This window comes from Neopsephotus bourkii, unplaced genomic scaffold, assembly GCF_033783945.1.
Source record: "Neopsephotus bourkii isolate Nb327-2 ecotype Australia unplaced genomic scaffold, CSIRO-AGI_Nbou_v1 NB_1350, whole genome shotgun sequence".
Lineage (NCBI taxonomy): Eukaryota > Metazoa > Chordata > Aves > Psittaciformes > Psittacidae > Neopsephotus > Neopsephotus bourkii.
Genome location: NW_026901829.1, coordinates 2,709,647 through 2,734,666, shown reverse-complemented (window position 1 = coordinate 2,734,666; position 25,020 = coordinate 2,709,647). Strand labels below are relative to the sequence as shown.

At 38.7% G+C, this 25,020-nt stretch overlaps 1 long non-coding RNA gene across 2 annotated transcripts in view; it reads left to right on the top strand.

The window, feature by feature from the left end:
* Positions 1-25,020, top strand: part of LOC133219391 (uncharacterized) — a 61,877-nt gene that overhangs the window by 28,598 nt on the left and 8,259 nt on the right. Inside the window, exons 3-5 of one of the 2 annotated variants that reach the window (XR_009727426.1) lie at positions 3,410-3,531; positions 14,284-14,410; positions 16,640-16,827. This is a non-coding gene — a long non-coding RNA (uncharacterized LOC133219391). Of the gene's footprint in view, positions 1-3,409; positions 3,532-14,283; positions 14,411-16,639; positions 16,828-25,020 lie in introns of those variants that run through there. The other variant, XR_009727425.1, reaches the window with a different exon arrangement.

The following is a 25,020-nucleotide window of genomic DNA, read 5'->3' as shown; positions in this document are numbered from 1 at the left end:
ACTTCTCATTTCACGTTCCTCATTGCAGTTTTCTTCTTTCAGTGGGATTTCTGTTCAGTTAGCAAAGCCAACGAGGAGCTCCCTCAACTTGGGGAATCAAGTTGCAATGTGGAGGTTTTTTTATTTAGCAGTCCTAGGTTAAATAATCTTCAGCAGCTAAAATAAGACCCATATCTTTTTTCAAAAAGGTGGGTTTCTGAGTGCTTCAGTTCTGCTGAGCAACCGAAGGAGAGATTCCACAGGTAATCTTAACATTTCAGTGTGGTCTCATGAAATTATATCTGCAACTCTTTCCCCCTCCAAGGGGTCAGTACATCATTGTGTCCTAGCTGACGGGTTTTTGGAAGGCTTACAAAAGTAACTCTGTTACACTCACTGAAACGTGATTGACTCACATGGAAATAAAACCTACGCTAGGGAACCGTAGGAAACAGATGAGCTGTGGCTGTCACAGATTTTGGATATGCTTTTTAGTCTCTCTTTGCACTTCAAAAGCATTATGTAATTTTCAGAATAAATCAATGAGTTATGCATATATGGAGAAAGCTAAACCACAAAGGTTAGTTGCTTGAGAGCAAAACTGAAAAAAGCAATTATCCTTTTCTCCTTAGTCCCACAGTAGATACATTTGCTGGTGTTATGGCTTGTTCCCGTCCTTCTTGTTCCAAGGGAGGTGTATGTCTCTCAGTCTGCAATGGCTGCACTTCCACAGCCATGAGTGGGGCTGGCTCCCCTTTGAGCAGGGGTGCTGTGGTCAGAGTCTTAATGAGCCCTTGGGACCTCAAACCCCTGCACGGGAGAATCAAATTAAGGTCTTGCAGGGAAAAATGATGATAAATATTCCACTCCAGCAGTTGTTTGTGCTTTCAGTGCTCCTCAAAAAATAAGGATTAATAAAACAGCAAAAGACTGGCATATTTAGGTCTTGGTTCACCTCATTTTAAAGTATCTATCTCAGTGGCTCAGTAACTGCTTCTGAAAGCTCCAATATCACTTGGACAATCAGTGCTCAGAGAGAGGAGCTTTATGTTTCCTCCAGTGTTAAAGGACAAGAGCTACCTGCCTAGCTGGTGAATGTGATTAATTGTCACTTGTCTGTAGTAGAGGAGTTATGGTCTGCTGGCTTTTCATACTGGCTTGTCTGCCTTGCCTCTCCTACAAGGCTATGAAAATGAGAGGAGGAGAGGCTACTGCAGAATTTATCGCTATGATGCTGATATAAAGTGAAATGCATGAGTATAAATATACTTTTTAAACTGATCTGCATCTACAAATGCAGCTTACAATAAAACATGGGGTAAATCTCTTAATTTTTTCATGCATAAGAGTAGTCATAAAAAGCAGATCAGTTTCCAAAACTACCGTTTTGCCAAATGCAATATTTCTATATATATACCAGAGTAGATGCAGCACTGACATTGTAACAGTAATTGAACAAAATCTTTGTTTTTTAATGCGAGTGTTTATTATTTGTACTCTTGATAGCTGCTCAAGACATGACTCTGTTGATGGGTATTCATCAGGTTTTGTTTAAAAGTATTATGTTCTATATTGTCCCTGTGGCGTGGGCTGTGAAAAGAGCTTCTTAAAAAACAGTAGGGCTGCCACATTACCAAAAATTCTTTTTTTGAAGTTTTGTATCAAACTCATGTAGAAATCATTTTGTTAAATAAAAATGAAAGAAGCTAGTGATTTGTTATTTGAAAATAAGACAACAACCATTCAAAAGACTCTTGTCACACAGAATCACAGAATCCCAAGGGTTGGAAGGGACCTCAAAAGATCATCTAGTCCAACCCCCCTGCAAGAGCAGGGTAACCTAAAGTACGTCACACAGGAACTTGTCCAGGCTGGCCTTGAATATCTCCAAAGTAGGGGACTCCACAACCCCTCTGGGCAACCTGTTCCAGTGCTCTGTCACTCTCACAGTAAAGAACTTTCTCCTGATGTTCACATGGAACCTCCTATGCTCCAGTTTACACCCATTGCCCCTTGTCCTATCACTGGACGTCACTGAAAAAAGCCTAGCTCGATCATCCTGACACTCACCTTCTACATATTTGTAAACATTGATGAGGTCACCCCTCAGTCTCCTCTTCTCCAAGCTAAAGAGACCAGGCTCCCTCAGCCTCTCCTCATAAGGGAGGTGTTCCACTCCCTTAATCTTTGTAGCTCTGCTCTGGACTCTTTCAAGCAGTTCCCTGTCTTTCTTGAACTGAGGGGCCCAGAACTGGACACAGTATTCCAGATGCGGCCTCACCAAGGCAGAGTAGAGGGGGAGGAGAACCTCTCTTGACCTACTAACCACACCCTTGTCGTCATCATCACATGCAGTTCTTTTTGCTGCTTATTTAAGTACAGAAAAGTCCCAGTTTTTATACTTACTAAGTACCTGGATTATACCCCTAAAAGTCAAAGTCTAAACCTATATCCAGATAGTGATGACAGTTATCATCCTCTTTTTATTTGGGGGTGGTGGGGAAGATACGACTGTAGCAAGGCATTTTAACACCAGAGCTGGGATCCCCATCAGGTCTTGCCTACTCCAAACATTTCTCCTGCTCTTCATTTTTATATTATTATTATTATTTTCTTCTATGTGTCCTTCTTGGTATGCTCTCCTGACAGCCCAGCTGGTACTATTCATAATTGGCAGGCCATTCAGGGCTTAGGCAAAAATAGCTATAAATTAAAACACGACTGACTGACCACTCTCTCCCCTGCCTTGCACCTTCTGTAGACACTTCCATGTGTGGAAATTGAGTGGGGAATTAGAATAATTTTGATCTAGTAAGGTTTTATGTGTGCTTTGCAGGGTCATAAGAGGCTACAGAACATATACAGCTGGTATTGTATAGACACAAAGCCAATAATTCACATTACGGCTTGTGTGATAGTTCTTCCATTGGTTCATACTTTCCACTTTTGCAGTATTTCATTCATTTTAGCTATTTATTATCATACTAATACATTAATCTTATTTTTATTCTGTCTCAAAGGGATCCTATCATGAAAGTTAAAGATTAGGTATGTTATTACTGTATCTGCTCAACATTAGGAGCCTGATTATTCTAGATAGTGATATCTGGAGAGTATACTGACAATTTTAGATAGTGATTTACCTAGATAGTGAATTGGAATTAAAAGAGGTGTGGGCAGTGTCAAGCTATTACAATCTCTATAACAAGAGCTTTGGAAACCTCAGTGGTGATTTAGTAACAAAAAATACTCTAAAGACATTAACAAAAAAAATATCCAAAGTTTACAATGGTCCCTACCTGTAACAAGGTTGATTAATAAAATACTTTTGAAATGCTAACTATCAAAATGAAAGACTAATAATTAGTCTGTGTAATTATCAGACAACTTTCATAACTGACCTTATAGCCATTTGTTTTGTTTTGGAAAGGGTGATGGGCAGAGGGAGAAGGCTGTCTGAGTAATCCACCCATCCTCACTACACAGATACATACTGTGAGGTGTGAACCCCACAACTGGTACTGCACCTCAGACGGAAAGAAAATCTGACACGTGTGTTCGTATTAAATGAATGGAAGACATGCTGAGGTTTGAACTGATCTAAATTGTCTCTTCCTCTGAAAAATCAAATGTTCTGGGAAAGATTTGGCATGATTTTGGCCTGTTTTTTTGATTGTGTGGTGTTTAGATTCTGTACCCAGTTAAAGGGGTGATTCTTTTCGTAGCAGAATATTTACAAAGAAGTCTGTATCTAATGTTCTGGTCTAGCATCCGTAAACGGGGTTGAAGCTCTCAGAGGTCTACGTTTTGATAGCACTTTGACACTAATGGCTTTCCTTAGAGCAGGCATCCAGTTTTTCTTAAATCCTTTTAGGTCCAGTTGACCCAGGAGAAGGAATTCTTAGCAGGAATTTTCCATTCCTCCTGCATCCAACCATTGTACAAACAAAGTGAAGAACTCAGCCCTTATGAGTATATTACTGTGTTTGGTATTTCAAACTTCAGCAACTGCAAGATGCACAGCCAGATTTGTTTTAATTCTCCCCTCCCCCGGAAACTGTTGCTCAGAGAGGAGTTTCTGGGATGAGTTCTGACTAGCTGTTATCAGAGCTTTCTGTCTTTACATATACTCTTTTTCATACATGCTTGCTGGCGTATTTGTTACATTCACTAGGTAATTGCTGTTCTGTACCGCATGGAGACCTTGATCTGCCACTGAAGAGCTGCAATTCCTGTGTGGAAGGTAGAAGCTGTTTTTGAAGGCTGCCGTAAGGCTCCTATTCTTGCAAAAGGTAATGGATTTCAAAGCTGCAAGGAAAGCTGACAGTGGGATCAGACTGAATATTGCCCTAAGGAACATAGATATCTTTTTCTTCTTTTTTTTCTTCTTCTTCCTTTTTAATTAATTAATACAGACTAAAGCTTCTAAAGCCTTGGAACATTAGGTATATCCTCGAAGTGGATTTGTTGGCAGAGGCTGGTGTGTAACATCAAAGATGCATAATAGATTTATTACTGCAAGGATCAGCCTCAAAGAACCAAGAGTCATATCACAATGCAGAAGTCATTGGTGATTTTTGATTTGTTGTGTAATCTATTTTGAATGCCCGTCAGAGCTCTGCTGGAACTGATTTTGCTGAGCAGAGCTTAATGCATAGTTGACTGGCTTATCACAAAGTTGAAGTTATATATTCTATGTGTGGGTTATTTTGAATTGAAAGCCCATTTCAGCATGCTAGCTTCACACACTTTTTTTTTTTTTTGGTTGCAGGAGTGGACAGAATTTGAAAATGTGTGCTTTCTAGATGAGAAAAGGGAGTTTAGGTGTGTTTTGCAGTAATTCTTTTTACTTCTTTGAAGAGTATACTGAGTATGATAGTGGGTTTGGACTGAAAAAAGGGTGAAGAAAGAATTGGTGTTTTCCAGTGTTCTGCTGTAAAGCTGATGGTTGACTTGTCTGGGGACTTTGCTTCCTTTCACTGTTTCTGGTGCTGGGGAAACAGACTTAGGTTCTCTCTAGGTTTGTGCTTGGTGTGCAAGCACACAGCAACACACTGACAAGCACCTGTAATCCAAGCACTTGACAGGGTAAATCATAAAGAAAGAAGACCATACAACCTGAAAAGCTGTCACAGAGGAACTAGCAGAGGGATGTGAGAAAATGGATGGGCTAGAGGAACTGGAAGGAAATTACTCCTATATGTTCCTCGTTACCACATTCTTCTTCCTTTTCTATTATTTTAATGGCTTGCTCTTGGTCCTGGTGAGGCTTCTGTCTTGGCTCCTGTGCTTTCGCTTTTCCTGCATGCTCAGGTGTTTGTTGAAACAAGGTTAAGAGCATGAGAGATGGGAAAAATATGTGCATATTGTTTGGTAGTGGGTGAATACCTGACTCCAGGTGAGCCACCTTCAAGACTCATCAGACTGCTGCCACACCTGAACTAATTAGCTTCAGAGAGATAGTTTTATTTATTGTGAAGAAGCCCCCAGAAGTTGCCCTGTCTGTCTAAGAAGAGTTTAAATCATTCAAGTAACCCCTTTCTCACACCCATTTTCTGTTAATGTTATTGTCATCTTCATTCTCTGTTTAATATTGAGAGCAAACTGATAATTGTAGCTTTTGTAAAGTGTTGGTATGATCATTTTTTTCTAGGTTAAAATATTTATGATGTTTTACCACAGCCTTAGAAACAGGAAAAGCCAGCCTAAAGACAGAAGAGAGATACTAATTAGAGAATGATAGAAATACAAATTTGAAGCAGCCACAGTAAGGCCGAGAGTTTAAACAAAAGAGCGTCCCTTTTATTACAACCTAAGCTTTAATTATATATTCTAAGTCTTCTATTATATCCTAAGTTTAATTGCATAAAGCAGGATATAGGAAAACTAAGCCTTCACAGCCATATTTGGTGGAAACTCCAGAATGAGATTACCATTAGAGGAGAAAGTAGGAAGCAACCCCTTGTGAGGAGCACCTTAGAGAGATCAGGATGTTCTAACTTGGCCAAGGGAAGATGAGGAGAACCTAGAGCTCCCACCACCAAGGAATGGGACAGAATAAGCTGGTGAGTGCAGGCTGGTGAGAGCTGGATGTCCCCTGAAGTAGCTGAGAAAAAAGCTGACAGTGAAGTATGATCTGGTGATATGTTATGTTGTTTTATCGTTTTAAAAGATGCTTAACTCTGCATTGGTGGTGTATATTTGTAACTGGATGGCTCAACAGTCTCCCAGATTGTTTGTCAGCCACCATGAATGGTGTTTTACTAAGTGTATATTCAAATAAATGCTTTGGGGGGGGGACGACTGGTAGCATTGGATGTTGATCTTATAGGAGGAACAGTTTTGACAGATTATGAAAAGATGAAGAATACAACTCTTTATAACTTCTCAGCATTCTTAAATTATATCAAGATTTCTGTATAATGTGTGGGGATTCTCTCTTGAACATGGCTCCCCCCTTGAAGCTCTCCTGCAAACAGCATCTTTTTGCTTTGTTTCATTTCTTCCACCTTCCCCAAACTGGCCGCTGAGGAGAGACATGTGTGGCCTCAGCTAGTGTGCAGGGACATGATCAGTTCTGTTAGCTGTTTTTAATTCCAGGGAATCCTGGACTTCATCTGTTGTCCTAGTTTATTTCTCTTTGTCTCCAAATACTCTAGAATGCTGAGTTAGTCTAAATTGAGTCTGTTCTTGTGAGTGTGTTAGTTAAGCCTGAATATTGAAAGCATCCCTTTTCCCTCTCAGCTTAGTATGAACAATACAAACATAGCCTAGATAATCATGAGGGCTTAAGCCCCCACAGCTATCAACTGAAGGTAGATTCCTCAAAGTCTCAAGAGTTAGTTTGGTTCTTCTGGGTTTGTGTGTGTATGGTTTCTGAGACAGAGTTGTGTTTTAATTACAAGTAAGTGGATTTTTTACTTACAAAGAAAAATGCACTTATCTAACCATCCTTGGTTTAGATTTCAAATTCTTGCTTCAAATCATGGGAATCCTAAAGAATTTATTAATAAAATCATGAAGTATTTTGCATAACATTATTTTCTAATTACATTCTTTAAAAGCCTTGGGTGTTTTATCTGAAGTTACACATCCCATAATAATACGTATGTTAGTGGTCACTCTGTATTAAATATTTAATCCATCTCCAGAATATCTTAATATTTCAATGTTTAATATTACCTACTTAAATTATCTCTATAAGTAAAAAAAATTGTCCTCTATTTTCCCTTTTCTATGGTTGAAGACACAGAGAGACAACTAGACTTATCTCTTCAAGCCTCTTTTTAAAAGCATCAGAGCCAAGGTCATGCAAGAAGGATGTGTTGGTGTCAGAAGCTAAACTGCACGTTTAGACTTAGTAGATTATGCTTCTCCTCTTCTTCAGGCTTAGATAGTGGACCTCCTTTTCCCTCACCTGAAGTTCCTCCAAAGGGACTTGGAAAACCGTATATCACAAGCAAAGCTTCCTGTGGATGCCTTCCCTCTGCTGCTTCCAAAGAAGCTTTGGTACAGGCTGTTTATGGTCTCCTTTAGTAGCAGCCTGCATGAAGACTAGAAGTCCTCAGGGAGAAAGCAGTTAGTGAGAGATTCACAAAAAATGTGTGTGTGGAAATGGGAGGTCTTTACCTCCATTTTAAGTACTGTGGGTTGTCATGAGCTCCATTCCCAGGTGCTGTATGAGGCTCCATGCGACTTCATTCCCAAGTGAACTAATGGGGTTGAAGGTTTGCTATCGTTATTCCCAGTTGCCAGTCAAGAAAATAGTCTCTGTTGCTGCCGTCTATTCATGGACATTCAGAGAGTACAGCTGGATTCTTTAGCCATAGAGCACTAAAGATAGGACTTCTGTTTATTGTAGATGAAGAAATGATAAATTCTTCTGTGTTTATATTATACAATTTTCACATTTGCGATATAAAATGTATTTGCAGCTGTGGCACTGCAAAACCTGGACAAGTGTATTATATTCAAAGGCTTATGCTTTTTTTTTTTTTAAGTGTGTCATTTTGCCCTCAGTACATGATCTCTACCAAAAATACTGGGGTGAAGATCCACAAAACCTTGTGAAAGAGGTTTAGAGCAAGCTGCTGCTATGTCATCTTAGACTGGGTGACACAAAGCAAAGTCTGGCTGACACCTTTGAAAACCAAGAGTGTTTCCACACCTCTGCCTCCTTTGCATAATCTGTGATATCCGAATTAAGTTTCATGACATATTAACACTTTGAAGCTGAGTTAATACACTGTGTTCTATAATACATTACATATGATTTGCACATCAATTGTGCTGGAGCATTAGCAGCCACAGACTTGAAAATGCTTCTCTCAGAGACAGAAATCCTAAACAATACTGAAACCAAATTCTGTTGGCATAATTTTATTTTGCATTCCTTGTACCATTACATCTCTTACTTGCAAAACCTTGAACTCATATTCAAGCCATCTAGCTTCCTTTTCTCTCCTCCATGTACTTGTCACAAAGTCCCCATTCCACTCTTTCATATCACAAATATTCCCATGGTGCTGCATGGTAATTTTAGTTTGTAACATCAGAAGTGTGAGGCTTACGTTAGCTTTGCTGAGCCTGGACACTACGATGTGAAAAAGAACAATGATGAGCATTAAAGTTTATAATAACAATATGCTAGAAAGAAGAGTAAGAAACAAAAAAAAAAACAAACCCCACTGTGGTTTTGTTTCTTCTTGTATATTCATACTTCATGCTTCCAAATGGAGCTAAGATATAGCCTGTTTTATCAGAAATTGTCTTGTAAACTATACATAGGTCTGACATTGGATACAGTATATATATAGGCAAATATGCAGTCAGAGGTTTGTTGATCTTAATATAACTCATCTTAAGCCTTATTACTTTGTTTCAAAATTAGACTCTTAGAACATATTAATTATGGACATATCCCCAGACAACATGGCTGGCTGTCCATAGGGGATTTCTGCCCTTAACTCTGATAAGTGTTAATAGGAGCTATCCATTTAAATCCTAGGGGACCAAAAAGAGAAATAATTCTCTGCTAGCTATATTTTTTTTTCTTTTAGGATATAGAACAATACTGAAGTGTTCTGGGAGTGAACTGGTAGAGTGCTTGACAGTGCAAGTCTGAAACATTATCTCTCCATGGTGGATTATGGATCTGATAAGCACACATTAAAATACAACTATACACAACATTGTATATTTTTAAGTAATATATAAAGCAATACTCCTTTTTGTTTGGTTAGGTGTTTTACGTTGTTGTTTGTCTTTTCTAACCTGAATTAGACAGTAGGGATTTATTCCCCCCCCAGGAAGCACTTCACTGAGGAATGTTAGTATTATATGAATAATGCCTACGTGACCTCATGTTTTATGCACTAATTATCCATTTGTCATGGCTCTCCCACCTTGGATTACCTGGGAAGAAAACATCTAATCTGGAATTAGTAACAAGAACAATTTTCAGAGAGAGGAGGTGGCTTGTGATAGAAGCCTGATAAACTTAAAGATTTTCAGGCCTGTGTTGACTGAGACTTCTGGGCTGTAGTGTAAACTCATCATACAATAATTAAAATAGTTTCTTAGTGATGGAGAATTTACTGCATCTTTTGAGAGTTCATCCTACTAGCTAATTATACTTAAAACGTGTTTTTTATCTCCAGATTAAATTTGCAGATATTGGATTCTGTTGTGTGCCTTCCCACTAATTTAGAGTCTTCTGAAATACCTTCTTCTTGTCCAGTTGCTTAAAGATTATAATCTTCTCTTTGAAGCAAAACACATTTAGTTCAGTGGCTCACTAGAAGACGACTTTTTTTTTCCAGACCTAAATCATTCTTATTGCTCTTCTCTGCACTCTTTCCAAGTTTATTCATTTTTAATTATTTATTTTAATTAAAGGTATCATAGTTTCTCAAAGGCTTGCCTGCTTTGTTCACAGAGACATTATGGTTTGCTTGGCTTCATTCATGTTCACATCAGCGGCTGTCCCTAGCTAAGCAATTGGTACAGGTCTTCATGAACAGGGAGTGATCTGACACCCTTCATGGAAAGAGCAGGCAGGTGTTATCTGAGATCCAACCTAAAGGTTTTATTGTCTAACAACATTCAGAATCTGTAGCCGGAAATAAAGCAGGACCTATTCTAAATGATTGTGTCTATTCTTAGTGACAGCAGAAATTTATGTTCATCATGGTAGACCTGTATGATGGGATGGCCATGTCCAGGGGTGAGGTGATCAGGCATGCATAATGTATGCACAATGCATGCCTTATGATGGAGGGGCACCACAAGGGGAAGAAAGCATGATTTTCTGGATAGAGAAAAGAAAACAATGCAATGTAACATTCTTGTAGTTGTGCCATCTGCTTTTGCAGTTGCAGGAGGGTAGTACTGTTACCCAAAATGGAAGCAACACAAAAAAAGTAATTCTGTCATTTTCTGTCAGTCTGTAAACTCTGTAAACAATGCAAATCAAACTCTTGGATTAGATGAATGATGATGCTTTCAAAGCAGTGCAGTGAAGGTAGTGGGTAAACAAATAGATCCAAATAAGAAAAGTCAAGGGCTTCTCACAAGTAAACCCAGGAGCTGACCATCCTCACCCAATTGTTTCTGAGTCCTGCCAGCCCAGCTAAAGGAGAGGTTTTAAAATTCTTTACTGGACTTATTCTTTTCCCTCCTATTTTTTCAAAGTAGGTGAAAATTTCCTTTTTTTGTATCATTCTGTTAATGAAGAGGAAAGAAAGGTGGGTGGGGTGAGTATATGTGTGTCTCCCCGCCTCATATGGAAAGAAAAAACAAAGGTGAGAGAAAACAAGCTCACCACAGAGGCATGGAAAGAAATTCATGTTGAAAAGATGGTAGTGATGGAAAATAGGAAAAGTGTCACTGTGATCCCTCTGTCTCTGCATAATTTCTTCCAAACAGACTGTGACAAACACCTGTGGTATCTGAAGAAGAAAATATACTTCCAAGTATTTGTTTTATCCTAGTTGTATAAAAGAATTGCTCACGAAACATGTACTTTCTTAATCTTCTTTGCCACTCCATACTATTATGACAACTAGGACACAATGGGACATTAGCAGGATCTTCCAGTACCTTTCTGTTACTAGGCTGTGTTGCAATAAATGCATATGTGCATCTTCAGCTTTAACTTCTGGTACAGAAACGATTTAAGCATTTTATGTAGCTCTTCTCTTGAGGAGAATAAAAACCTGAGGTTTACATTTGGTCCTTGTTTAGGCAGGCTTCTGTTCCAGATCAAAGTCTTATCTTAGTGAGGTCTAAGAAACAGATAATGCACAAATACATCCAGGGCTTCAACACCTCTATGTATCTGCTGTGCTATGTGCATATTTTATAGTGAAATATGCAGATGCCAAGCATTGACACTTCTCCAAAGTAAAAGCAGTAGCAAAAAGCTGTACAACTTCAAAACATCCCATGGCAGTTTTGTAAAGTATGGCTTTTTATTGTTAGTGGGCTGACACTTTCCTACTATTTTATTTATTTGATTTGTTGAATAAGGTTGAATTTTGCTGCAGGCTGAGTTACTGTGGGTACCATCTCAAGAAGTGAATTCTGCAAAGACAGGCTTCAGAATATTGCCTGATTTCTGAAATTAGCTCTGGTTATTACAGCTGAGTTGCTCAGAAGAAAGTACATGACAAATATCTACAGTATTCAGAAGGTGCATAAAGTCTGACTTTGGTTTTGTTGGGCTTTTTTTTTTAAGCTTTTCAATAGTTAATATAATCCCATCAAATCAGGTGGTAGGGTTTAATTTTTCGGTGGAGGAAGGTGGAAAAAACCCCTCACACCATGCTTTAAAGCTTCATTAACAAAGACCTTTACCCAAGGAGGAGATGTTAACTAGTAATGAAACAAAGTCTCTATTATAGAGATTAAATGTGCATGTGTCTAAGTACAAAGTTCATGTTGCAAAGTGCAGCTGTTTCTCTGCTCATAACCCTGCAGCAGCCCCAGAGCCCCAGGTTCAAAGTCTGCCTGCTTTCCTGTCACAGAGCTGACCAGGGCAAGGTCTGGCCGAAGTTCAGAGTTCAGTGTCGGAAGGCTTGCCGGCTCTGTCTGCTGTGCTATCTGACGCAGTTGGGATAAGCAATAGTTGGCTTAAGATTACCAGTGCAAACAATAAAAACTTCCCGTTCTCTGTTCTGGTGTATCAGATGTGTCCTTTCATTAAAGAAGGAACATTTTGGAAGGAGTCACTGAATTGTTCGGAAATAACGTGCTGAATAATAGAGCAACCTAACCAAACCCCACTGAAGGCACTGACTAGTAAAATAATACATGCAGGAAATATTGTGTTTGCATTCTCCTTCCTCCTGAGATTTATTTAAATGAGGAAAAATTATGTAAAAGAACTAATTCTAGATATAAAAAGAGATGAAACTGAACTATTTTTTTTTTTAAGAAAAAAAAATAAGATGAAAAAAACTAGTCCATGGGTTTCCTTTGTGTGACAATAACGGGGTTCCACACTGTGAGGGTGAAGAGAACTTAGTACACCTGGATATCCTTTCAGATCCTCCTTGTTTTCCTCTTTCAAAGCCTTTTTACCAAGCTAACCCCAACTTTCTTTTTCAGAAGGTCTGCAAACCCCACCTGTGCAGCTTTTTTGATTAGCTGTTGTCATAGCAAAGGCTGCTATACTCAAGAGGAGGAATTCCCTTGGAGGAATTTATATTTTAGGCAATGCTGTAGCTGTATTACAGACAAGAAAAGTTTCCTATCTGTTGCCACATCCTTTCTCAAGGAAAGGATGGTAAACCATGGGTGTTAAACCAAGTCACCAATGCTCAGTGCCCACAGCATGCCACAGGTCTGGGCAGACTGCTGGCATCTCATTTCACTGAAAGAAACGTGGGTATGCAGAAAACTTTCTCAGACATCAAAGGTCCTTTTGTGTTACAGTTTCTTTTTCCTTGGGTTCCGTAAATTTAAACATTGAGAGCCACAACCGAAAACAGGATGCAAGAAAAGACTCTAGTAGCCAAAAATATGAGTACTGAACCAAAGGATTTCTGTGTTTATATGTGATTTTTTTTTTTCTTTCCTGCAAACATCCCTGAGTCCACCAAACAGAAGCCTTCCTCTGATAGGTTAGTCCTGTGCTTTTTTTATTATCACAGGTCTTACCTTCCACTTCTGAGTGTACTTGAGAAGCTAACAAAGACCCTTCAGTGAACACATCAGACGGTGGTGTATACAGGTTGGTTCAGATAGGCACATGACCTACTTCGTGCTCAGAAGAAAAAAAAAAAGGGAAGAAAAAAAGTTCCAGCCAAGGTCCAAAGATCCAAAATAATGTGTTATAATGGCTGAGCCCTTCCTGGGAGGACATGAGGAAGGAGAAATAACAGGAAGTGCACCTTGTAATGTTCCATTCCTGTCCTGGACTTTGGAAACTCAGGAATATCTGGAGTTTTTTCTGTTTGCTGTCTCCGTATCACTGTAGTGAACAGATCAAGTCACTGAGGTTAGTAGTTAAGCACTGACACTGGCATCAAGCACTGATGCAAATCCATGACATAGCAGCACCTGTGAGTAACAATTTCTGTTGGTCCCTCTGCTGAAGTTCCTCCTGAGGCTGGGGCATCTCTGCTAGATGCACTATACTTGTGCTTCAAATCTTTGTTACCTAAGAAACAGCGACTAATGCCACCTCTCTCCCCAGCACTGTAAGATGCTGAAAACATATAAATGGTGAGGAGAAGATGATGAAATTAACAGGTGTAAAGCGTATACATTGCTTACTGTACTGATAGAAGTCCTTCAGATGATAAAACTGCTGGGCAGTAACTATAGTTCTGAGCCTTGGCTTGCCTTACCCAAAAAGATGCCCCTGTAAAGTTATTACCTACTGTGTGGAGTGGGTTTCTTTAATTCCTTTCTCTTGGCATTGACCTTATATCAATATATTTGTAGGGGAAGGTACAATTGGAGGAAGGAGAATAGCTCCTACAGTCTTAAGGTTAGTAAGGTTGCATTGGCTAAGGTAGTAGGCTGAAGTTCAGGCATATAGTCCAAATGAAGCAAAAGAGGAACTTGGACCAGGTTTGCAAGGTAGCAGCTATTCTGATTGTTGGCTCTGCTGAAGTAGATAAGTGAATATCTGTACCTCTCATGCCTTCCCCTTCCCCTGTTCTCATGACAGTCTTCTCTGTCACTTGACTTCATTTAGAAATATAATAAAATGGAAAATCACTTGCAGGTCACTCCTTTTCCTTTTCCATCTGGCTGTATCTGCTTTTGTTTAAAATTTCTTATTTTCTTTTTCAGCTGATAGTTTGAGAATCATCCCACCTGATGCCTACTTGAACAAAGAACCAGATCCTGCACTAGGACTCTGCTGATACTAGCTGGCTGCAGACCTGCTGGGATCCTAGCATTGAGAGAGACCTAACAAGTAAGTAAAAATCAGAGTTTATTTGGGCTGAGGCCCTTAGAATAGTACTCTGCTATCTGCCCCCTCTTAAATAAAAAAAAAAAAAAAAGCGTCAAGAAAAGAGTGTGCACATGCAGATATTATTTGCAAGAATTTTTATCTTGAAATTAATATTCTTCCACTAAGAATCTGTGCCTGTGAATTGTTTTCTTCTCAGTTCACACAACCTTCAGCTCCCGTTTTTGTATCCTTTCAGGTAAGGCTATCAGGAAAGCCCTCTTTCCATCTAGCTTCCCTCTTCTCATTCAAATTCAGATGTCATAAGAAAGTAAAGAGGAACTTCCTTTGGCAAGAATACTGGAATAAAGAAAACAAGAATAGTCTGAAATAGGCTTGTTCCAGCTGTCCTTCGGCTGGGTTTTTATTTGTTTCTGATTTGTTTGTTTGTTTTGCTCTCCACTTCAGATTTTATTTTTTCCTGCATGTCTTTTGCATTCAGCCTTGTTCACACTGGAGAAGTAGAGTAAGAGGGCTTTTCTGCAGCTAAAGTTTCAGGGATTTATTCTCCTAGCAAACTCTCCACTACTCCTTCCTTCTTCCTAATGCATACTGGGTTATATCAGTAAGATGCACAGATACTTACAATGCTCTGTAAAACAAGTTAGAATCATAGAATAGTTAGGGTTGGAAAGGACTTTACGATCATCAAGTTCCAACCCCCTTGCAGGGACACCTCACACTAAACCATGTCACGCAAAGCTTCATCCAACCTGGCCTTGAGCACCACCAGGGATGGAGCATTCACAACTTCCCTGGGCAACCCATTCCACTGCCTCACCACCCTTACAGTAAAGAACTTCTTCCTTATATCCAATCTAAACATCCCCTGTTTAAGTTTGAACCCGTTACTCCTTGTCCTATCACTACAGTCCCTAATGAAGAGTCCCTCTCCAGCATCCCTACAGGCCCCCTTCAGATACTGGAAGGCTGCTATGAGGTCTCCATGCAGCTTCTCTTCTCCAGGCTGAACAGCCCCAACTTTCTCAGCCTGTCTTCATACGGGAGGTGCTCCAGTCCCCTGATCATCCTCCTGGCACTCCTCTGGATTTGTTCCAACAGTTCCATGTCCTTTTTATGCTGAGGACACCAGAACTGCACACAGTACTCCAGGTGAGGTCTCACAAGAGCAGAGTAGAGGGGAAGGATCACCTCCTTCAACCTGCTGGTCACACTGTTTTTGATGCAGCCCAGGATATGGTTGGCTTTCTGGCCTGCAGACGACATTTTGTGTCATATTTAGTAGACCTGTTAGTAGAACTGTTTGTGCACTAAGACTTTTAGTTGTATGATTTAATTTTAAAAATCATATTTCAAATAAAACAAAATTGTATGCAAGGTAAGTATTAAAAGCAGAAGACATATCTGGATAGCTCATTACTCTATACGTTGGTAATACTGAAACTAGCACATATTCAATTTTCTTTTCTTTTAGCTTATTCTTCTTTTCTGTATGTCACACACTCTGGGATTGATCCTCTGTTCCTGCTCTTGTTCCCCAAAGTGCTCTCTGCTTGACTAACAGCATGGACATGTGGTTTTCATCTGTGGAGAATTTTCCAATTTTTTAGTCATAACTGAAAATTTATGTGCTAAGTTCAATTCAATGAATTACATGACAAGTCTGCAGCAGTGCAGACGCCATCAGGGAGACAGGGAGACTGGCCATCTGTCTTGCCAAGTATCTCAGCAATCCTAGGACAGAGCAAGCTTTCTAATGTGTGGCATATGTGACAATGAGATGTGCTGACTTTTTGATATATGCGTGTACAAAGTTCCTATTAAAGATTTTGTTTCCAAGTGAGAGTTAGAAGCAGCTGAGTATATACTGTGCTTTCCTATCTGCTGGAGAGGAAGAGAGAAGGAAAAAAATTAGGGTATTTCAGTACATTATCAGCCGTGCTGGTGGGTGGTGTGAAGATCAAACGGAGCAAGTATACTTCTCACAGCTTTTAAGGTGTGTGCCTGCATGTATAGGGCATGTTCCATTAGTGCAACTTAAATGATCACCAGCTAGCTTTTGCTTACTTATATAAGTTGAACTTGGACCTATATACTATTTTGATATATTATTCATATTTTAAAATTTTGTACTATATTTCATGCTGAATATATAACATCAGCATGCTTTTATTTCCTGTGTTAATAAGCAAACTTGCCTCCTTGTAAGCAAATGAATTGTTTACTTTACAGACATAAAAAGAACATACTCTTTGGAAATATATATAGCGTGATCTGGTCTAGCTGAGAGACTGGTAAGTTCACATTGAACAGGTATTCAAATTATTGCTACAATTAAAATAGCCTTTGCTGAAACATGTATATAAAAATCTCTGAGAATCATGCATGAAAGATTTAAAAATGTGACTGGATTTTTTAGTCCTCTCTCATTTAAATAGCTCATTTTTAAATGACAGTGAAATTGTTTTGGCTTATGTGGTTTCAATTATTATTGGCTGAAGAAGTAGAAACAAGATAAAATAATTGGTTATCTTCAGTTACATGTTAAGATGTATTTGTTAATTTTATCAGATAAAGATCCTTGAATTGAATATAAGCAAAAAGATTTTTTATGGTTTTCTTCTGAGCCACAAGCTTTAGGTCAATGAAACCTTGCATTCTTTTTCAAAATAACTAATCAATTTATATGAATGATAAAGTGTAAGTTTTCATCGTAGTCTCAGTTTTCTGAATGGACTCTAGTGCTCTGGAGTATTAGTGATGCAGGGCTTGCTTACTCTGACTGGTACCAGTAGCCAATCACTGGTTGTGCATGGCTGCCCTAGGGAAACAAAGTGGGAGAGAGAAAAAAACCTGGAACAGCACCTTACAAACTAAGCCAGTATCTTCCTTGTAATAAAACAATGTGGCAAAAAGACTTTAATTCCTACGTTTATCCATGTCTCTGTCTTCTGTGGAATTCAGCAAGTGACTCTGGGTACAGTCAAAGGGTCCAGCTTCTATAATTTAATTTCACAAAATTAAGCAGATATCAACCCCCGAAACATTACCTAAATGAAAAAAGAGATGCATGTATTTAGTTCCATTCCTTCCTTTGCATGTAATAAAGGTAGTTTTCACACAAGGAAGATAAAAACAATACTGCAATTTAAGCATCTTGTCTCTAATTGTCATTATTTTTACTTTTCTGTATTTATATAGCCCCCTTTTTCCCTACTTTGCCATTGACTTTAATGGCTAAGAGCTAATGCGAAGAAGACAGTTCTGAAAAAAAACACCATCCTGTATTTCCTGAGGATCAGCTTAGTGAATCTGCCTTTGAGCTGCAAAGCCATTCCAATATTCAGGATTTTAGCCAAAGCAACAGGGCAAAACTCTTCTGTTGTACAAAAAAAAAGAAGCAAAAACCCCAAGGGTCTTTTAATGATCAAGCAGAGATGATAGGACCTTGGCATATGAAAAACCCTGATGTAGTAAATCAAACCAGGCTGTCTTGAGTGTAGTAATATTTTTATGCTAATAAATTAGTGTCATAAGTGATTTGTCAATAAGATGTAGAATATGCTATGAAAGAAGTCAGACAATATTTTTCTTTCATGTAGAAAACTAGGGTGAAGTCATAGCAAAATCTTCAACATGATTTTTTTCTAAGAAAGATGCTGGTGGTCTGACCCACTGCACAATATTTGCATATTTAAATTCTTATATGTCTAGGATATCTTACATACCTAAGTTAGATTTAGCCATTTGGAAAAGTTTGAGAACTGTTATAAAGAGCTGCACTGCTGTAATAATGCAGAACACTCCAGTCAAGTGATATGCAGGACTTTCAAAGCAGTGGCTCCAAAACTTGCATGAGCAGATCTATGTGTGAACAGGGAAAAGTTCATGGCCCGTTCTACCCTTCTTCACATAGTGATATTTTAATTCAATCCTGCTTTTAACAGATTTGGAAGTTACATGCTAGTACTGAATTTAAAAGTGGCATGTGGATGTAATGCATCTGGAGCTGGCAGTGTCAGCAGCAGAAATGGTAGTCTTCTATTAATCTGCCTAACAGGTATGATACTGAGAAGGGTTTCAATCTCTCTCAACACCCAGACAGTTTGGAAGGGCAGAAGTCTGGCTTATTTGCCATACTTTTAATGGAATTTCTTTTCTGCGGCTGCAATTATCTTGATGCAACAAGATAGTTTTCTACTGGCACTTGTTTTACTACTCATTTGGATATTCTTGTAGATATGTGTAACATATGTGAATATTAATCTTTCTTGTGCCAAGATGTTTTTAAGCTTTTGCCCTCACTCTCAGGACAATATGTCTTCTCAAAATCACAAGCATAAAGAACATTTAACCCAGAATCTATTGTAAGACTAATTGTAGTTGTGGTGTAGAAATGGAGAATTTTATATGCAGTCAACCTCTGCAAAAATATGTCTACTATAGCTGGCTGTTGGGTTTGTGAGAAATGAAGGGAATTCTCTCTGCTAGTAACCATGCTTGTTAGCCAACGCAGACCAGCACTGGGCTGGCAGATGGCTGTCCCATTTGCAGCATGATTAAAGCAAATATATACTGTATGTACTGTTCACACGGATATACCAACTGCCTTATCTTCAAATTATCCCCTGCATTGCTAATTCAGGATAAGACCTTCTTCTGTAGTAATAAATCAGGTTCTTTGCAGTTTGGACCTGATTTTAAGGGGGTAGCCAGAGCATGTCAGGCAGTGACTCAGAAGCAGCTCCCTGAGGTGGAACCCCAGTTCAACCGTTTGCACATCGTACTGTACATTCTCAGATCCACCTCTGCATTGTGCCCTGCAATTGTAATTTCTTCTTGTGGGTTTCTGATTTCAGCTTGTGATTCCTGGGCTGATACTTATTCCTGTCTCTAGCTGCTGACCCTTAGTTTGACTTTCTGGTTCCTGATTTTGGCCATGAACATTCGGCTCCTTTCCCAGTTTTGGACATGGGCCCTAACCTTTGGGCTGAATAGCCCATGCTCTAGTCTGTAATCCTAGAAGGTCACCAGGTCATCTGTAGTAGACTGTACTCTATTTATTCGTTATGACTGTACTCATTTATTCAATAACGAAATCTAGCAGACTGTTGGGGTTTTTTTTTGTGTGTGTTTTGGGGTATTGGTTTGGGGTGGGTTTTTTTCCTATGACAAGTGCAGGTATTTATTTGTAATATGGTATTCTATTAGCATTTTGCTAGATTGCTAAGTATGAACTTCTCCTTTCTGTTGGTTATCTTATAGTGCTTAATTGTCATTCTTTCTCTGGGGAGAATATAATCATACCTTAGTCTGTGGAGCAGGTGAACAGAACTGTTAGCATACACAGAAATTTCCAATTAGTGGTGACAAACCTGAAAAATTGCACCAGAAAAAAACAATAGTGTCAGATTATTATGAACTTCCATTTCATTTTTATATGAAATGTTATAAAAATCATTGATATACTGTACACATGGTCGGCTTTTGTCTGGGGGTTCAAAATGTCATTCTGTTGTACATGACATAAGAATGTAAAGACACAGTCAAGTGTGGTCACTCAGACGTGTTGCAGTCTCATGACTGAAATGCAATGAAAATATGAGACATAAAGTTGACAAAGTATGATGAAAAATTTCCAGATGAAAAAGGAAGAATTGGAGTTTATAATGTGTGTTAATATTTGGTGGAAGAAGGGTCAGGCTGTATTGACAGGAGAATATATGGAGAACGAATACAAAACTGAGTTGTAGAAATAAGTTAATTCAGCTGATCCATATAGCTTCCTAGGCAGTTATGTGGATCTGAGTGACAATAAAACTGCTTTTGTATAAACTATATATGTTACATTGTTTACACACAAAGATTGTGTAACATAGTATTTATATACATGTGCTCAATAGAAGATAAGAATCACAGGATCTAGGTGAATTTTATTTATTTTGGGGCATCAGCTGTTCATGGATTAAAAACTCCATGTTGATGCAGTGGTTTTGCTCTGTAATGTTTTGATGGAATTATTTATCTAAAATCAAAGTAATATATGATCCATCTATCCTCCTTCTATGTCAAAATAAATGACAGTTGACAATCTAGGAAAAGTGTACTTGTTATTTTGCTTTAGCCTAAAAGCAAATTCTATTAAAGTCCACTGTTCATTGCTGTTTCATAGAAATGTGAAGCTTCCTTAATTTTAGAGCTTAATTCAAGACCTATCAATACAGAGATACTTAGATTAACTTTCTAATTAAATTATACAAACATGCTTGTTAAACCCATCTCCTTCTGCCCCTTGACAAGAGGAACTGTCCTTTACTAGAATAATTTTCACAGAAATACTTTTAGGGTTTTTTTTTTTCTCCTGAAGCAGGCTAGCTGAAAAAAGGGATAGCAGGATGCTTGTGGAATTCAGCTAATGGTGAATTTAGGCTCTGCTTTGCTTAGTGCAAGTTCAGAGAATGGTGGAAGAAGCGAGTTTAGCGCATCGCTTTGGTTTGTTTCTTCCAAATAGGCCATGTACATTAATGTGATTTTATATACTTTTGTTAAACTACCTGTTCACAGAAAGAAATCCAGTGAAATAAAACAAGTGACTTCTTCAATTCGTCATTTAGGTAATATTTGTTAGTAAGAAAAGGTAGAGCAATACTGTAGGGCACGGCCATTATGTAAACTGAGAAGTACTTGGTGTAGATCCCTTTAATGGAACTGACCATGAACTTGTGTGACATTCACCAAGTGTAATGACATCCTTTTTTTTTTTTTTTTTTCCTCAAATGAATTAAAAATGGAAAGTACTTCCAGTACTTCTTGGTAAGTACCAAGAAGTCAGATCCCTTGGTACCACAGAGGTCCTTTCTTCATTAGAGGCAGATAGTTCCCATATTCATATTGGGTAGCATTTCATTTAAAATCCCACCATTACTTAAAAAGCAAGATATTAATGACAGATGTTACCAAAGTGCTGTCTTTTAGTGTGATATCATTCAATCCAGCTGTTTTAAAATTTCAAAGAATAGTGCTTCCATTACCTTTACATCAGAGAAGACTTTAAAAGGCAAGAACATCTAATTCTTGCCTATTTTGCCTTAGTAGCCAATTGCCCTTCTTAAATCTTCACCATTTACTTTTTGGTTAATCCTCCTGCTTCACTTTAAATAATTTCTCTGATTCCTTGATATCCACACATTGCAGTTAGTTGTATATAGACATTTTTCATACTACCCCCACCCACTTAGCTGGTGAGTAGCCAACTAATACTTACTTGGCACTTTTAATTTTACCTCATAAATCAATCATTGTAGCTCCAAAATCAGTTACTTTTTGGTTTTTTTCTGAAACCAGCATTCAATACAAAGAGTCCACTATGCATGTCTGTGAACAATATATTGTGTGGTTTAAATTCATAAACAATGTTGCACAATTAACTTCCTAAAATTGCTCACTTTGAAAATTGTACAATTTCTGTAATATTATCTACACGATTACAGGATTAAGCCAGGCACTGTTGCTCTGAATTGTCACTAATAAAGTAGATGCCTCTTGAATGTGCAATTACGATAGAAAGAAAATATATTCTTTGTTACAGATTTATTCCTCTAGGTACTTTTTCAAAGGTTTTCACCCTGTTTTGCATTGTACTAATGGTGTAAGTCAAGATTATTTCAATGAATGGCTTTATTATATAAAGAAGTACTATTAAGGATTTTTTTAGAACTAGATAAAAAGTAGATTGTTCACTGCCATATTTTCTATCAGGTTGCTTAAAAACAAATATAACAATTACTTCTCTACTGATTGTGCTCCTTTGTTCTTGGCAAAAACTGTTCTTTTTGGGGGGCGGAGGGATAGAGATAAAGATGAAATGAATAGCAGGATCTACAAGGAAAGAAAATAGAAACCAAAAGGAAACACGCTTATATGTTGACAATTATTTGTTCCAAGCTGTAGACTTAACTAAGATCCATAGGCTAGACAGAGTGCTAATGTCTCTAATGGAAGTATTCCTGCCGTATTACAGCATGCTTAGATAAGGCAGAAAAAGAGCTGAAAAGGGCATTACCCTACTTTCAAATCTAGGAAACTGAAATGCAGAGCGACAAAGCAGTTTGTCCAGTATTACAGAAGTCAGTAGGAGACTCATGAGTGTAAGCTCCTACCTCCCAGCTGAACTGATCTACAAGACCATATTTATTCTGTAATCTGTTTTTATGCTCTTAATCTATTTGATCTTTCCCTCATGCCAATTTTTAGAAGTGTCTCCACAGAGAACTCCAGCATGAGAAATGTTTCTGCAGATGAACCACAAGGTTTTATAGTAACACTATATAATTATTACATGGGAGGTACTTGGTGTTAAAATGGTGCAAATTACCATTAGATGTGAATCAAGGGAAGTAAGGTTAGCTGTCTGCTTATTGCTGCCTTTCCATTGTTCACCGCCAACAGCAGCCACTCCTACGGCATTACATAGTGCTACGTATGTTTTATCAGATTGCCCGCTTCTGCTGGGGGGAGGGGGGGGGTGGGATGGGACAGGGGGACACCCAACCAATGCACACTCCTTATCCCCTTTCTGCTGTGATAGGGAGGGAAATTCCAGGGAGACTTGGAGTAAGGCAGTGCCACAGAACTGCTGGTTGTGCTGCCTTCTTGGCAATGCTGCTAAGGCAAGGCTGTACACCAGCTCCTTCCTTAGCTTGCTTCATGCCTGTAATTCATAGAATCATAGGCTGGTTTGAGTTGGAAAGGAGCTTAAGATGGTTCAGTTCCAACTCCCCTACCATGGGCAAGGAAGCCTTCCACTAACTAGGTTGCTCCAAGCCCCATCTAACCTGGCCCTGAACATTGCCAGGGATGGGGCATTCACCACTTCTTTGGGCAACCTGTGCCAGCACCTCACCACCCTCATAGTAAATAATTTCTTCCTTATAGCTGACCTGAATCTCTCCTCTTTAAGTTTGAACCTGTTACCCCTTGTCCTACTGCTACAGTCCCTGATGAAGAGTCCCTCTCTAGCATCCCTGTAGGCCCCCTTCAGATACTGGAAGGCTGCTATGAGATCTCCAAGCAGCCTTCTCTTCTCCAGGCTCAGCAGCCCCAGTTTCTCAGCTTGACTTTGTATGGGAGGTTCTCCAGCCCCCTTATCACCCTTGTGGTCCTACTTTATTCCTCTATGAACAATGGGGATGGGTTAGCAGACCCTCTTGTCACCTGGATATTTGCACATGAGGGCTAGGTGGTCAAAACCAGTGTCTTACAGCCTTCCTTATCCTTTGCTGCACAAAATAAAAAGGAGGGGGAGGAGGGTGGGATGGGGCAGCAATTATCCTGTGGCTTAAAGCTGCAGTGTAGAAATACATTGAAAGGAAAGCCCAGGTGTGGAATTAATGGATTTGGTACCCTATGGCTCAAAGTAAACGACAGCCACTAACTATTGAGCATGGTGTACCAGTTATTTCACAGGTTATTTGTTTAAACTGAAGATTCCACCACTGCTAAATTATACTGTATGTGAAACTCCGAATCTGCTACTGCCACATTTATAAGAGAGCATTATATAGAGTATAAGCCTATTAATTTTACAGTCTAATTTCTGATGAGATTTTACAGCACCTCTGATGAACTGCATGGATTTTACCCATTAAAAATGATGACAATTCAGTTCTGTCATTTTAAGTGGAATTAAAGCCAGTATTGCCAAGTATGATAATATCCTAAGAAAAAAATGAACCAACACTTATACATATATATCTATTAAAAAAAAAAAATAATATCCCAGCACCATGTTATTTCTGTGTAGGAAAAATTCACTTGGCAAGAAAGTGGCACTGTTACCTGTTAGTGCAGGTTAGTGCAGTCAAGAGCCTGTGGTTCTGACAGTTGAAATCAACAGAAATTCTCCATTCAGGAGAACAGATTAAGTAGTGTTTTGTAGCACAGCTGTATAATGTGTCTGTTGGTTATTAAAAGAGCCTGCTAGAGCTGGTTAAGGAAAAGCTTAAAGTAAACTGTTTTCTATCAAAAACAGTTTTTTTAAAAAACAAAATCTCTACAATGTCTACACCTTGTTTTAGAGGAAACTAAAATCAGTGGAATTTTTTGAGAGGAAAAAACCCAACATTGAAACAGTCTGTTCTTGATCTCTTTTTAGATGCAAGCTTAATACACGCCCCAGAACAAAAACTGGAAATGTTGTAATATGAAAATAAAAACTCCTTTTTTTTTTTTAGTGACAATTTTAAATGCAGGGAAGGGTCTTATTCTGCTTTTAAATGAAGCCAGATTCTGAAAACAGACATAAAATGTCATTCCCACTTGTAACATGGCTTTCCATTTGCATTTGTAGATGCAAGGTATATATTTTAGCTCTTTTGCTACACTAATCCTGTTGACAAAAGAATGGCACATTTCCCACTAACTTTATTAGTGACAGGATCGGGCCTTGATGCAATACCTCATGTCACAGCAGCAAAACTTGTTGCCAATAAACCGCCTCAAGGGAGGAGATTTCCAGTAACTGCTCCCTGAGAACTATGCTAAAAACGCAGCTTTATTTTTTATGTCCAGCCATCGGGATAATGATACACTCCATCCCTAAAGAGAGGGGCACT